At 36.5% G+C, this 9,340-nt stretch overlaps 1 long non-coding RNA gene across 1 annotated transcript; it reads left to right on the top strand.

The window, feature by feature from the left end:
- Nucleotides 1–4,136: 4,136 nt before the first annotated feature.
- LOC130541890 (uncharacterized) lies at nucleotides 4,137–5,881 on the top strand. Its single transcript, XR_008955972.1, has 2 exons — nucleotides 4,137–4,365; nucleotides 4,507–5,881. It is a non-coding gene; the product is annotated as an uncharacterized LOC130541890 (long non-coding RNA).
- Nucleotides 5,882–9,340: the final 3,459 nt, after the last annotated feature.

The raw sequence follows: 9,340 nt of genomic DNA, 5'->3' as shown, positions 1-9,340 counted from the left end.
CTATCACAATTAGTCAATTCTACCATTGTAGCGTGAAAGTAATGAGGCAATATAGAAACAAATGAGTGTGATTATGTTTCAGTAAAACTTTATTTATAAAAGCAGATGATGGGTCAGATTTGGCCTGTGTGCTATAGATGTCACTCCCTGAATTAGAGGATTATCCAAGCTGAATATCTATAGGCATCACAACAAGTCTTCAAAAGGGCTAAAGATCTGAAAGTCAACCAACTTGATATTAGAAGGTAGGGTGGATGAAAAAAAAATGGAAACCATTGGTTAAATTTATGATTTTCAAAAATGTATTTTGGTTGGTAGCAAGGAAAGGCCATGAATTATTGTTCCCCAAGCCATCCTTTGTAGTATCTAAGCATTTTCGAACAGTCAGCCACTCGCTAACCTAGCAACTCACCATAGACATGAGAAATCTTAGCCGAGGTCAGCAAGGCCTGACCCAGGTCAACACAACTGGTCATCACCACTAAAATCGGTGACCTACAGAACCTAAGCTAAATAACTGTTTTAAGTCACTGCGTTTTGGAATAGTTTTCTACAAAGCACAAATTAACTGACAATAGATTGTGTACTAATTATCATTGTATTAAACAGATTATTTATCATTATTATATGATGGAAAAACTTATATAAAATGGAATGAATACCAATAACAATATTACTGAGTCCCCACTATACGTAGAGACCATGCTTGAGTTCTGAGATGCACCAGGAATCAAGAGAATTATGTCACCTGCCCCTCCATTTATGTTTGTCATGTTCAAATAACAGGTTGCCGGAATAGGCCAGTCTATAGTCAAAGATTAACCTTTTCCAGTGACAAAAAATCAACAATCATATATATAAACTTTAAAAAATTTACTTAATGTGGCTCTAACCAAGATGAACTAGAATGTTTATGACATTCTAGATTTGTTTAGGAAATAGAAATCATTGGCCTCCCCCTTTACTGTGTGCTTAAATGAAGAATAATGTTGTGATCCACTTTTTTCTTCAGTTTTGCTTTTTGTGAGGAAGCTCATTTCTATATGTGGTATTCACTGAACCTCTTTCTCTTTTTTCCTGTGAGACTGTTGCAAGTGGGAGCTGTGGGTATGTGGACTTGAGCATTTTCAAGAGAGCCTTGGCAGACCTCCAGTCTTTTGAAACTTAGCTCCACTCACTATGCTGTAATAGTTTCCATTTTGAGTCTTAGCTTCAACATTTTGCATCTTACAACTATTTGCTATTGGGTTACTTAAATCTACTTAAAATTTCATTAACTTATAAATAATAACACAGATGTGTTCATAATATGCATCTTACCTATATATTCTTTTAGGTTAAACAACTAATAATTAATAACTATTTTATTAAAATGTATTTGATAAAATACGTTGAAAATACTCTCTGTTTCTCATTTCCCAATTACACAGATTCTCCACCACGTTTTTAACCGAACTAAAATTTGCTGCATACTGCCCAAACTCTAATATTCCTGCTGTTGCTGAAATGAAGAAAATAAGGAAGAGAAAAACAGAGCATCTTTTCACTTCCAGGTTCAAAGTGACTAAAATTGTTTCCATGAAAATTGTTAAATGTACTCTTTAAAAAGATACAATTATTCCTAAGTACTTTTAATGCTTATTATCTCATGGTATCTATCTTTAGCAAAATAAAAGCTTAAGAGTTTTTAATTTGAGAGTAAAAATCAACATAACTTATCACCTTATAATTCGTAAGTTATAACTATATGTTTCAAATGATATTAAAACACTAAGAGCAAAATTTATCTGTTATGTAAACTGCATAAATAGTAAAAATAAATTGTGAAACATCAATTAGCACTTTTATTTGTATTCATTAAGAATACTATTAACAGAAGTCATCCAATGTAAGAGGTTATATTATTTTCCTAAGTTATTCCCCATATGAAGTAGTGCATGAATATAACATCTGTATAAAGCTAATATTTTCTCGAATCCTCCAAACACTTGGTCAGGCAACTAAGACTAGTGCTCAGACCACTAGTCACAGGTGCATACTAGAAAGAAACAGACTGGAATCAAATCACTTTAACTCCCCTATCTATATGTCAATCATCTTGAAAAAATATTTAAGAAAATAATCTCAGCATAAGAACTGATGAAGTATTCATGAGTTCAAGCATTTCGATTTTATATCGTTTCCTCTTTCTTTGTACCTTAAAAAATTTTAATATCCACGTTTTATTTCAGTTTATCATAGACAAAATGGTCTAGGTTCATAATAGATGAATTCAGTCTGTTAAATTTTCTGTGATAAAATAGCCAAAATTATTAAATCTCATGCCTAAAATCTAAATGTTTATGTCATGTATATTGCTTCATATTCTCAACTTTTTGATTTAAAGCATTTTGGTTTAGAAGTGCCTGGGTGGCTCAGTGGGTTGAGCTCTGACTTGGTTTTGGCTCAGGTCATGACCTCAGGTTGTGGGATCAAGCCCCATGTTCAGAGTTTGGCTCCATGCTCAGCGGGGAGTCTGCTTGAGGTTCTCTCTCTCTCTCTTGGCCTCCCTCCCACACACACAGACACACTCTCTCTCTCAAATAAATAAATAAATCTTTTAAAAAATAAAATGTTTTGGTTTAAAAAAAAGTTTAGATTTTCCATTTACAGCTTGTTTTTTAAAATAGAAATTCTAAGCCAGGGGGTCCATGATTCCTGATGCCATACAATATCCTTGAGGTAGTTTTCAAAATCATAGGCCAGAGAAAGGGAGTCCAAGCGAAGGGGAGTCCTTTCTAGGAGGAGTAAACTGAGAAAAATACTGGGATTTGGGGGTAGTAGTAGAGAGGAAGGATGCATAGAAAAGGAGCCATAGAATCTGCATAAAATTTCCCTTCTGGTTCTTGGCTAACTCCTGAGTGGCAAATTCATAGGGTGTGACCCTGAACGACCAGACTGGAACAGCTACTGGAAAGCTGAGAGCGGAACAGAAAATTTAGAAGTTGCATGATGCAGGAAAGACCTTGGAAACGGCATGGCCAGAATGAAGAGACTTAGCTGAACATTCTAGGCATTCAATTGAGGCAAAAAAGGCACATTCTTTCTCTTAGAACCATGCCCTAGCAGTAAGGGCCGTGCCTGACAGGACAGGCAAGGGCAAACCTGGAACAGATTAACCCAGCAAAGTCTAAAAACAAGTTTGCACAGAGTCAAGGTCATTTTCCAGAAGGTCGACTAACTACTTGCTGGAAAAGAACTCAACACCTTTGCTATGTATAATTTCCAAAAAATGTATGTTTTACTCTTTGTGAATAAATTATTTCAAACTTGCAATATGTGATTGGAATTTTATTTACTGTTTTAGTTAAACAAGTTTGGGTTAAAAACCTTTTTTTCCCTATTTTTGAAAACACCTCTTCAGTGGTTCCAGCTAACCCTGGCTTCACCCTTCCCTCTTCCCCCGTGAACTGTTGATTGCGCACATGTTGTCCTCTTTGATTTTATGTATTCATTTATTTTTCATGGATTCTGGGATGCCTGTGTGTACATTGTAACATTCATATAATTGGGATGTGTCTTAAAATCAATGGTGGGTCATTGTTTACTTGGTAGCTTTTTCTCTTTCTGACTGGTACCTAAAATGCCATCATTGTAGTCTTAGAGTCAATGAACTGTAGTAAACATGTAGAAATGCAATTTTTCATCTGATATTAAATATATAATACAAAGATAAAGAAATTACTTTAGAGGACCCTAAGAGTCACCAAAGAAAATATATCTGAAGAGCACCACATAGGCCTCTCAAACATCTAGATTTGACTGAGCGATGGCCATCATCTACATTCTAAATGGCACATTCTAAATGGTTTATGTAACGTCTCCCATTGTTGGTCTCCTCATCAGTAAGACTGTACCGAAAATAGTAGTGGACACCTCGTAGAGTTGTGAGAACTAAGTAAGAAAGAAAATGTAAAATGCTTGCAGCAGTGCCTGAAATAAACCGAGTGCTTAATAAACAGGAACTATTTTTACTAGTATAATGACGATGACGTCGCTACCAGTTTCTCGTACCTATTGTCAAAAAATATACATTTTAGTCTTTCATTCCCGTAAAAGCAAAAGATGAAGGAAGAAAGAAAGGCAAAAAAAAAAAAGTCAGGCAGGCCTCCGCTGGGAGCCTGCTTCTTCCTCTCCCACTCCCCCTGCTTGTGTTCCCTCTCTCGCTGGCTGTCTCTGTCAAATAAATAAATAAATTCTTTAAAACAAAAAAAAAGTCAGGCAGGAAGGAGCAAGAATGAAGAGAAAGAAGGAAGCAGAACTGGAGGAGGCTACGATAGCTGCAGTTCCTGGCAGATAGAAATGCATCCGCTGCTCATTTGTGAGGTAAGCTTGACACCAGCTGCTGAGATCCGAGAGTTTCTGATCTGTAAATAAGTGCAAAATCATTATTGCCTTTCTTCCTACTCAACAGTAAGCTCCATGAGGACGGTGATATGTCTCTTTTTTCTCATTTTCACTCAACAGCAGCCTCATATAGAAACCGGAACTTTCGGATGAATAACTGTCATGCATTGCTGAATTCTAATTTACTTGAAGAAGAAAAAAAACCTCCTCATGCAACCCCTGTGTTACATAACTTCGAAATGAAGAAATATCTCCAGTATGATAATATGCGACTTATTCAGTTTTTGGCTTCAGAACAGTTTTCTGAAAAAATATTGAAAAAAATGAATATAATATGTAATGACAAGGGAAGTTGTTATCACAAGGGCTAGCAACCTAAAGATGATGAACTAATTTGAGACTCCAGATGACAGCCACAGTAACTCTTCATGGTGCTCCTTCGTCTTGTCTACGTCTTCGAAGAAACACTACAACTACAGGCAGAATAAGGGGACCGCAGAACTGCAGACACGGTAACTGAGAGGGAGACAATGAATAATTGCCAGGGAAAAAAGAGAAAGGAAAACTACACCAGAAGAAAAAAAAAAAAAACACAAAAAAACCATTAATCTTCAGCGGTCAGCAAGGCAAGCCCTAGGGGAGGCACACCCAGGTTGTCCTGGGTTCACATCTGGGTCCTCCTCTAACAATATGACCTGAGGCAGGATCTCCTCTTAGACATAGCCTAAGATTTCAGAGACGTGATCCCTGTAAAGTGCTTAGCAGAACCCCTGGCATAAAGAAGGCCTCATTCCGTGATAGTTTTAATTATTATTGCTGCATTGCTAAATATGGTTAAAAACACAATTTAGAAAACCATACCTCATTATCTTCTGCGTTTGCTGTTTTATAAAACAAGGCACAGCGATTATACAAAGACTTCCAGGATCCAAGATATCTAAAAGTGATGAAAACCTTTTGTGCTTGAAGGAGTACACTTTTTGGTGACTTGGAAAATCCTTTTATTTAGAGTAGCACTTCTCCGAAGACACTAGAAAAACAAGGACAGACTCAATTCCAATAATGAGAAGTTGCAGTGAAAGAATATCTTGAGTCTTTGTAGTTTGTATTGTACTTGAAAGTGCTTCAGTTTTACCAATTTGTATCCACAATATGGAAAAATATGGGGAGTCATGCCACTTAAGAGACTCGATTTTCTTTATCATCATGCTTCATTCTGTGAAGTGGGGACCTGTGATGTGGCAAATTGGCTCAAAGAAAAGTGAAACCTGGCCAAGAATTTGGACATTTCTTTCTTCAGTCTTCAGAAGAAAGGCTCCGTCTTTCACGTTCTCTCCCTGAAGCCGCCCAGTTATTTTGCTGTCACTCCTCTTGGCTCCTAACAACAAGAATATGTCATAATTCCCGAGGAAGCAGCTGCGTTTAGTTGCTGGGCTGTAGACATGCACACATCTCAAGTCAACACCTAATTAAAGACTAAAATCATAAAAAGAAATGTTCAACCTCTGTGTGTTTTGGAAAAAAAAAAACAGAAGTAAAATATGACCCCCATATATTCTATAGGCATAAAATGAAGAATTCCGAGGAAGGGTTGATTGAAAGGGAGCATATGGGAACATATGTGTAATGAGTTTCTCAGACCCCTTCATCCTGTAAGCCGCTGAAGGATAATAGCTAAACGACAGTACAACTTGTTAAATATTTTTTCTCTAATATATTGTGAAATCTTTAGTGTGTTTTATTTAAGATCTTCATGTCCCAAAGAGTTTAGATTTTGTATTATCGTTTATTTTGAAAGTGACTTAATGTAAATACTGTTACGTACTCTGGGAAAAAGAAACCAAAAAAGATACCTGACTTTTCGCCTCACTCTAAGTCATTGATAAGTTGCTCAATGACAGGGGCGCCTGGGTGGCACAGCGGTTAAGCGTCTGCCTTCAGCTCAGGACGTCACAGCGGTTAAGCGTCTGCCTTCAGCTCAGGACGTGATCCCGGCGTTATGGGATCGAGCCCCACGTCAGGCTCCTCCGCTATGAGCCTGCTTCTTTCTCTCCCACTGCCCCTGCTTGTGTTCCCTCTCTCGCTGGCTGTCTCTCTGTCAAATACATAAATAAAAAATCTTTAAAAAAAAAAAGTTGCTCAATGACAAAGTGGCATATAATTTCTCAGCTATATTCTTCCACAAAGGAAAACTCAATAAGCATCAAAACACATAAGTAAGTATATGTTCAAAACATATTTTAATCTGTGATATCACCAACGACCCGTATTTGCATTTATTATCATTTTTGTGCACTCCCCATTTTAATAAAGCCTCATTTGTTATTTGCTACTTACTCTGAACTGCTTATCTTTTGTGTAATCTATTACTAATCCCTTTGTCCATCTTCGTGTTCTTTTTTGAAGTATTTATTTATAAAATCGAGGACAAGTCAAAATTTGTTTCTATTAGGTTTCCTATAATTCCACATGTGGTAATCAGGCAAACAAACAGAAAGTTTAGAGAGGACTGTGATTATAACTATCTCATGTTGAATAACTAGGTTTCAGGACATTGTTTAATGGTATCTTTTTCCCAGGGTATGAAGGCAAAATTATCTTTATGGGCTCCAGATGTGTTGTCAAATAAAAATATCTCTAAAAGCTATTTAATGCTTGTTTCCTCATTTATCAGGCAAAGCAAAATTTGACCTTGCATTATAGAAGATATCTTCTTTCTGAAACTGTTAGAACCATCAGTGCAGCTGCTCATTCTACGGACTTTGTTTACTGAAAAGATTCTATGGACAGGAAAAGGCTGACTGTAAAGACCCAAAAGCCTCTCCATGGGCATCGATGCAGACCTTTCAAGATAAGCTCTTTAGGACCTACCAGTGTCATGGTGTGGAGTTTAAGCTATATAGTTAAATGGGGGGAGGTGTACCCACTCTTTAATTGCTCTTTCTCAATGTAGACAGAACCTGAATTTGAAGCATCAATTTGCTTAACACTGTTTATAATCCAATTATATGAACTAACGTATTTGTGTTGGTCGTTTCTGATAGGTAAAAGCGTGTGTGCATACCCACTGAAGTAAGATAAATTTTAATATCTCAAGAAAACTATTTGCTAAGTTTTCCAAATATTAGAACTCATTACCACAATATAAAAGATAAGGGCAAGAATGTCCTTTTAAAAAAATTATATCTGACCAGTTCATTATCAGGCCAAAAAGGAGAAAAAAATACTTAATATCAAAGTTTGGAAATTCAGATTTATCTCACACATTTTGTAGTTTTTTTGTCATGTGGAGATCATTGTGGTTTTATTTTATTTTTTCCAGTTTTATTGAAATATAATTACACATACGTCCACTGTATGAGTTTCCAATACTTAGCATAAATGTTTGGCTTACATATATTGTGAAATTATCACTATCCCTAGTACTTATTTATCTTATAACTGGAAGTTTGTACCTTTTGGCCACTTCTTCCAATTCCCCTTTCCCTACCCCCCCACCTCTGGTAACCACAAATCTTATCTACTTTCCTATGACTTTGGTTTTCTGGGTTGTTTGTTTGTTGCTTGTTTGTTTTAGATTCTACATCTAAATGAGACCACACAGTATTTGTCTTTATCTGTCTGACTTGTTTTACGTAACATAATGCCCTCGACGTCCTCCATGTTGTCAGAAATGGCAGGAATTTCTCATTTTGTATGGTTGAAGAATATTGCACTATGTAGACATAACACGTCTTTATCCATTCATCCGTCAGTGGACACAGAGGTTGTTTCCACGTCTTGGCTATTGTACGTAATGCTGCTGTGGACGCGGGGCTGTGGCTCTCCTTTTGAGTTTGTGTTTTCTTTTCCTTTGGATATATTCTAAGTATTGCTTCTGAAAATTGTACAGCAAATTTAATTTATACATCCAGGATCTTCCACACATTAGTAAAATATTATGCTGTTACCCTGTGTCTAAATTATGGCAGTAAACCCAGAATCTGATTTGGAAACAACAGTGAAGATGTCTATGTCTATGTCAACTTGAAACGAAGGTTCCTTTCCCTGAGAACATTAAAAAACTTGAAATGCCAAGCAAGGGATTTTGGGAAAAGAAGCAGAGAGATTCTGGAATGTAAACCGTTTTGGTATTTCAAATATGCATGTGTTTGAATTCTTCAAAGAGCAGACCTTGTATTATCTTCGACATGCACATATCTAGTAAATTCTAATCACATTCATAGCTCTGGATTTTTAGAGTTTATACGTGGCATACTCTCAGTTTCTACACATTAACAGATGTTAAGTTCCAGTTTTCCACAGTAGACTGGTATTTGGGTGTAGGGTGTGGTGAGATGGGGGACACAGAATGGGAAATACTATCTTAGGAAATTTGACAGATTCAAGAGGAGTCTGCTAAGGATGCAGGCCCAGGCCGTGGTAATCTCAGTGCAAGAACTGGGACACAAACAGGGTTAGACTTTCACATGCATTAAAACTTCTTTTTTTTTTTTCCTTCAAGTTTCTATTTAAATTCTAGTTAGTTAACAGATATGGTAAAATTAGTGAAACTCCTTCCAACTTAGTCATCTACTTCAGAAACGCTGGCTGAATCCTATGGGACAATCTGACCAGTGGACAGTGTAGTAAAGCATATGAGGACCTGGAATACCAGCATTTCCTATTCTCTGCTATCCTACTGTCACCCCCATAACCCTCTAGCTAGGAGCTCATCTCAGCTTCTTAATCTTACACTTTGCACTCCATTCAGGGATTAAAGCTTGTTAAGGATTAGAACAAAGTAGTTAATATTTTGGACCACAATGTCAAAACTAATCTCTTAAAATAATGTCTTCAACTTTAGCTGGTTAGTCATTTATGAGTGGAAAACTCTAGTATCATGTGGAAAAATAAGCAAAATGAAAAAGCAACCCCTAAAATTCTTTATGCTTTTGTGTTTTATATTATTAAT

The sequence above is a fragment of the Ursus arctos genome, unplaced genomic scaffold (genome assembly GCF_023065955.2).
Source record: "Ursus arctos isolate Adak ecotype North America unplaced genomic scaffold, UrsArc2.0 scaffold_1, whole genome shotgun sequence".
NCBI classification, from domain to species: domain Eukaryota; kingdom Metazoa; phylum Chordata; class Mammalia; order Carnivora; family Ursidae; genus Ursus; species Ursus arctos.
The sequence above is the reverse complement of the archived record's forward strand: the minus strand, read 5'-3'. Positions and strand labels throughout refer to the sequence as shown.